At 41.2% G+C, this 6,728-nt stretch overlaps 1 protein-coding gene across 4 annotated transcripts in view; it reads left to right on the forward strand.

Annotated features, from left to right (window-relative positions):
• The window catches only part of FHL1 (four and a half LIM domains 1), a 63,864-nt gene that overhangs the window by 16,917 nt on the left and 40,219 nt on the right, over positions 1 to 6,728 (forward strand). For 3 of the 4 annotated variants that reach the window (XM_032757707.2, XM_032757710.2, XM_032757708.2), the window contains exon 2: positions 5,074 to 5,147. The gene's annotated coding sequence lies outside the window, so the exon portion shown is untranslated. Of the gene's footprint in view, positions 1 to 3,362; positions 3,452 to 5,073; positions 5,148 to 6,728 lie in introns of those variants that run through there. The other variant, XM_058441709.1, reaches the window with a different exon arrangement.

Consider the following 6,728-nt stretch of genomic DNA (forward strand, 5'->3'; position numbering starts at 1 on the left):
TCTTCATACCATTAAAACAAAACAAAAATACCATTGAACATTAGGGCAAAGGACAAGAATTTCAAGGTTTTTACCTTTTGACTTTAGCAAATATTTGCTGCTCCATTTTTCTTGCTAGATTTTGCCATTTGACTTGTGTTTTTGCTTTGTTCCAATTTGTTCTTTGTGCTTGATAACTGTAGTGTCCTCTTTTTTTTTTTTTTTTTTGAGACACAGTCTTGCTCTTTTGCCCAGGTTGGAGTGCAGTGGTGCAATCTCGGCTCACTGCAACCTCTGCCTCCTGGATTCAAGTGATTCTCGTGTCTCGGCCTCCCAAGTAGCTGGAATTACAGGCGTGCACCACTACGTCTGGCTCATTTTTGTATTTTTAGTAGAGATCGGGCTGCAGCATGTTGGCCAGGCTGGTCTCGACCTCCCAAAGTGCTGGGATTACAGGCGTGCATCACTGCTCCTTGCCTCTATTCTATTTTTGATGGCTTTTTTATTCATAAGTATTCTTAAGGTTTTAATATTCCAGTTAAAAAATAAATATATTTGTCCCTTTATGTTTTTCCCTAATATACTTATTCTTCCTTTATGACCAAAAATTATTTAAATTTGCATCCAGAAATAGCTCACAGAAAGAGCTCCTTGCTATTTATTTAGGGCACGGTGGGGCCTTTTGTTAGTTTCTAGGTCATGCCACATCTGGAAGGAAAGACACCTTTTATTTACTAATGTGAAAATCTATGAAAGCAGACTCAGTATTTTAAAGGGTTGCATATATTCCTATACAAAGTTAAAAATGACTCACTACTTCAACTTTGGTAAATGTGTGCACTTTAGTTTTTGAAAGAAGTGCAAAAATCTGCAGAAAAATCTGGACTAATCATAACTTGAAATTTTTAGTATATCTAGTAGATAACTTTTAAAAATATAACCCATCTTTTCCCAAACTGGATAAGGATAATTCCTCTCTTTGCAAATTGTGAGGAATATTATGATTATATCATATAAAATAAATATAGAAATGTGTAGAATAAATGATCTTCCAGACAGAGTATATAGAGTATATCACCAGATAATACTCTGTACTAAATATAAGGACACAAAACTGGACTTTATTATGTTTCTATAACTGGTAATATCCTTCTGGTTTTTGCTTGTTTATTAAATTAATATACTGTTAAAGATTTGGTTATGCTGTAGATCTTGATTATGTTGGAATTATTAAAAATGAGGCATCTTTAATCTTATTTCCAATAAATTATTTTGCCGAATGAGAGCCAGTTTACCAGTTCTTTTGTTAAAGAAAATGAGCCAGTGGCTACCTCAGTTGTATTTATCATTGCCTTTTATGGTAAACATTTAAAATGTGTTTTTAATGGTGCACATGCCAATGTTTCTGACCTCTATAGTAGCATAAGTATTTGAATAAAAGTGAGGTAAATGGGAAGTCTGTGCCGCCCAGTCTCATCACAAGTGTACCTAATTAAGAAGATGTTTGGAATTCACTGTTCTTTGATTTCTTGGGTGGGAGAGAATATTCTGAAGGATGTGATTAAGGAATCGTTACCATGACAATCACATTCAAAGAATTGAGAGGAGACAGTGAGTCTGTGGGGGATCATCTCTTTTGATTGATTTGACTCTTAAGTTCTTTCAAACAGCTGTTGTCACTGGATTTTCTTTTCCACGTAATTCACACAATTGATTGGTGATGTGGGGATCATTGAAGCTTGGTTGTCAGTAGTGATAAGGGTCAGCAGTGTCCATGATGACAATACTTTTGCTAAACCTGGAGACTGATTGTATGTGTTAAATGTCACTAAAAAGTAACTCTTGGCTTCTTCTGGAATAATATACGTGGTTTGTCTATTCTCACTTATTAATTTTGTCAGGGTGGGATATGATTATCATGATCTCTTTGAAAGCATGACTAACTCTAAAGTGTTTGAGTTTTATTTTGGATTACTTTGCTGTCATCTTACCCGGTGTTTTGTGTGCTGTTTTGTTTTTATTCTTTACCTTGCACAATATTGTCAACGTAATTTATATGATGTTCTGGTCAGAGACACAATTACACGCTGCAGATTGAAAAGTACACACAAATATACCCACCACGAGTGTCTTCAGCCTCACGACCCCAGCTCATGTTAAGTGGGACATGCTAGTACAGACGATAAAGTGAAATGGAGATACAAAGGCAGTTCAGATCTGACTGTCAATTTTTCTCCTTCTTTGTGGACTAATTCTGAGTGGTGAAACCATGAACTATGGAAGGAAGACTGCTCCAGCGTGAGTCTGAGTTGAATCCCATGTGAGAGCTTTGCCTCCTCAGCCTTTGGGCCTTTCTTTCTTCTGCCCTCTGGAGGGTGTCAGAGAACATGAAATGCAAGGACTTTCTGGAAAGGATAGCCAGGGTTTGGTCTGGTTACTAGAAGACACTTTCCCTGCCCCTTCCCCACTTGTACCCCCTCCAAGCCGGAACATGTAGAGGTGAGGAGCAGACACAGAGATGGCAGGGAAGCTACAGGCGCACGCCACCATGCCCGGCTAATTTTTGTGTTTTTTCAGTAGAGGCGGGGTTTCATCATGTTGGCCAGCATGGTCTTGATCTCCTGATCTCGTGATCTACCCACCGCAGCCTCCCAAAGTGCTGGGATTACAGGTGCCAGCCACCACACCCAGCCAAAATAAGACTTTTTTTTGTCCCTGCCACCGAGATACTTAACATCTTATAGGACTAACAAAACCTAACATGAACCAATCCAGATTCATATGATAGAATATGAAAATGTTTTCTGGAAAGAATAGCCAGGGTCCCAGTCTAGTTACTAGAAGACAGTTTCCCTGTCCCTTCCCCACCTGTAGCCCTTCCAAGCTGGAATGTACAGAGGTGAGAAACAGACAGACAGATGGCAGGGAAGCCATTGGCAAGGTGGGAATCTTAGGAAGGAAGTGACTCCGGTTCTTGAAAAAGAGAACCGGATTCCATCAAGTAGAATCAGTACGAATTGTACCCATCTCTAGGAAAAATCAATTCCAGAAGGGTAAGATGAAATATGATAAGAGTAGTGTGTGACAGATTCAGCTTTGAAGCTTCAGTTGGATTGAATCGAAAGAGAGGTATATTTGGTGTCAAGCGTTTGTGGTGTCATGTGAAATCATTATCTACGTTTGATAACAGTTTGACTTTTGTCTGCTATAATAATAGTAGTAAGCATGTATTTAACATTCAATGGGTACCTTGTGTGGGGGAGGCACTGCTAAATGCTTTACATGGATGTACCTCCTTACCTCTATGAGGTAGGTGGCCATTATGATGCTCATAGAGGCTGGACAGCTAATATGAGGCGGAGCTGGTATTTGAGCTCAGGCAGTCTGACTCTGGTGCCCCTGCTGTGAAGAGCCGTGCCATGCTGCGTTCCTCCTGTAGCTGCACGAAAGGGTGTGGAATCTTCTAGAAACAGTGAGTTCTATATGAGTCGAGTGTGGTGGTGGGAGATGAGATGGAGTAAAGCCTTTTGTGTAAACATACCATGCTAAGTACTAGGAGATAGAAATGAAATAAGAGATTTTTGTTCCTGCCACGAAGATACTTAACATTTTACCGGACGGACAAAGAAAACCTAACATGAAACAATCCAGGTTCATATGATAGAATATGAAAATATTGTCTCTACTTAAGTACAGGTGGGAGGAGGACTGGAAGATGTTCCTTTGAATTAAGTCACTTTGAAACATTTGCTTTCAAATGTTAGCGCTTCACCATGGGCACAAAATTTGCCTTCCTCCAGGCTTTTGGCCTGACAAACAAGAACCCTGTCCCTGTAGTCAGCAGATTTGTCCATTTTGAGTTGGGAAGCATTGTCTTCAGCCTTTTCTTCCTGACAGCAATCCTGACAATCGTCGTCAGGATCTCTAAAGAGATGAACCCATTAGCCTAGTGAACCAACTGTCTCAGCTGTTTATTTACCAGCACATTAACAGTTTTTCCATTTATATCCACTGCCTGTGTGAAGATCAGCCTGGAAATGGTTTGAGGGCAGGGTGGGAGGGGTGGTTACACACCTGGTTGTAATCCTTGGTTTATTTTTGCCCTGTTTCCATCTATACTTCTTGAGAGCTTCCTGTGTTCCAGGCACTGACCTGGGTGTTGGGACAGAGCAGTGAAAAAACAGACTGGGTCCCCCGCCCAAGGCACTGTCTTTTCCTCAGATTTCATTCGCTCATGTACATTTTCATAGTTGATCTAAATGTGGCATTTGGTGTGAATTCTAGGATTTCACACTTTTGGGATAATACAATGATCACACTCCCTTTCTCCTTTGCCCCAGCCAGTCCTTTCTGAATAAAGGTTGGAGGGTTGGGGGAGGAAGGCAGTGATGCGAATGGGCCTATGGGGAGGTTGCACAGGCTTGAGCAGGGCAGCATGTCGTAGCGGGCCATATTTGTGTCAGGGTTGCGAACGGCACAGGGCACACCTGTTTCCTAGTGCTGCAGAACCCTCATCCTGGGATGAGCCTGCCCGCTAGTCTGCATCCTAATCCTGCTGTTGATTGGAGATAACTTCAGCGGTCACAGGGCACCTCGTCTCCATGGCAACCCCTCTAAATATTCCTCTGGTGACTTGTGCTCTACATTCTGGCTGGATCAGAGCCCTCCTGTGGCAAAATATTCTAAAGATGTTAGAGAGAGAGAAAAAAAAAGGCTCAACTAATAAATCTATTCTAAACGACTGAGTCATTTGTTTTGATTACCCGGGTGATTGCCAAATGTTAATTTAAAACTGAAATAGGCCATGAGCTCACTCCCCTAACAATGCTGAGTGTTTGAGCTAATACAGCTTGATAATGAGGGAGCCAGATCCACTGCCAGTGCTCATGTTATATGATAAACAGACATTTGGAGAAATATGCAGAACATCTTGGCAGTTTTCCTTTAACTCTAAGGGTTGTAAATACAAAGTAGAATGTGTTACCATGAGCCATTTCATAGGAAGTTGACTTTATTTATTTTTTTTAGAATTCAGAACTTTGCTTCTAAAAAGGTAACTTTGCCTCTTGATTCTCATTTTTTCCCCTAACTTAGGCACCTTGGAAGTTGTTTTCAACCATATCCGGCCTTTGCCGAATACATCCTATCTGCCACACATCCAGCGTGAGGTAAGTTTTACTAATTGCCACACATTCTTACACTGATCTCCAACCTTCTAAGTTGTGGTATTAGGGGTGGCATTGTACAAAGGGCTTTATTTGTACAGGAGGTTTCAGAAGGTTCATTTTAATTGACCCAACCAATGTCACTGCTTACTCTAAATATTAGCTCTCGGGGGGAATGTCTTTTCAAGGGAAAATCTCATTTGCTTTCAACTTGGGCGTATGAAAAGGGAATTTGCCAGGCACAACAGAACTATTCTAAGGTCTGCTTGAAAGTAAAGATCTGCTTATGTCGTTGCACGAACAGTAGGGAGCAGGAAAGCTGCATGGAGCAAACGCTGGGATGGGACGGAGGAGACTCCTGCTGCCAGCCAGGAGAAGGTTAGGCTGACCTGATCAGCTATTAGGAATCTTTCTCCGTGGGTGGAAGGAGCCAAGGTGCAGGACTGGCACTGCAAAATCTGGTGATAGAAGGCCAAAGAGTGCTTCTGCTCAGTGACATTAATAGGGTCCAGGAGATTTTCTTCTGATTTGCCCTCAAGTTCAGAACAACCTGTGGGAAGCCAGGTTGAGTAAGACCTTCCAATGCTTATATTGGATAAGCATTCTCTGTCCTCTTCATTTAGCCACGGTGGCTTGTTTATACTCTGTGATGACTCAGGGTTCCTCAATTTTCTCTTTGAGAGAAGGACATTGACTTTTGAAAATCATGAAAGGAAGGAATCTAAGAGAAGGCTCATCAAGGCACGATACAGGAATGGTCCCTCCTTTTTGGTGCCCCGGTCTCTGTGCGCTCACAAGAGGGAATGTAACCTTTGCCAGCACCGTACCTGTCAGGATTTGCCATTTCATCCCTCAAAAGGTTGCTGTGTTTTTGCCTTCACCTTCACCCTGCCCACCCCTGCACGCAGCCACATGGTCAGTGTAGGTACTTAGATTTCAGTTAGGGTACATGCTCACCAGGTGAAAGAATTGCCTTTGTTATGTCTACTTGCTACAGAATTCTCCCCAGGTTTTAAAATATATATCTTCAAATACCTAAATGTATTAAACCTTAAAGAGTAAAAAGCATAGGACAAACTTTTAGAAATGCTAAACCTGAATTTTATCCATTTCATCAATTATGGTGGTAGTCGGAAGTCCTTCCAAGGCCCTCGGGCTTGAAGCAGGCTCAGTGATACAAGCTTTCAGCAGCTTCCCTCTGCTGCTGGAGATGGAATCTTCATTTCTGGGTCTAAATCGTGCCATAGCTCTCATTCATAGCCTTTACCTATAATGGTTGTTTTCAAACTTAAAAAAAATGATAGAAACCTATCTTCAAAAATACAAATCTTTAGATCTAACCCCAATAGAGAAAACCAAAGCCGAACTGCTTTGGCTCAAGTAGGAGGCTGTGACTCTCTGTTACCCTCCTCTGAGGGTGAGCCCTATTGAAAAAGCAGAGATTTTAGCTCTGTGCCCTTTCCCAGCTCTTATTTTTATTTTCCCACAGAAGAGGCTAGATTCTTTAAGGAGATATAAAGAAGGGAGATATAAAGATATAAGATTCTTTAAGGAGATATAAAGAAGGGAGATATAAAGATATAA

The sequence above is a fragment of the Hylobates moloch genome, unplaced genomic scaffold (genome assembly GCF_009828535.3).
Source record: "Hylobates moloch isolate HMO894 unplaced genomic scaffold, HMol_V3 SCAFFOLD_7, whole genome shotgun sequence".
Taxonomy (NCBI): Eukaryota; Metazoa; Chordata; class Mammalia; order Primates; family Hylobatidae; genus Hylobates; species Hylobates moloch.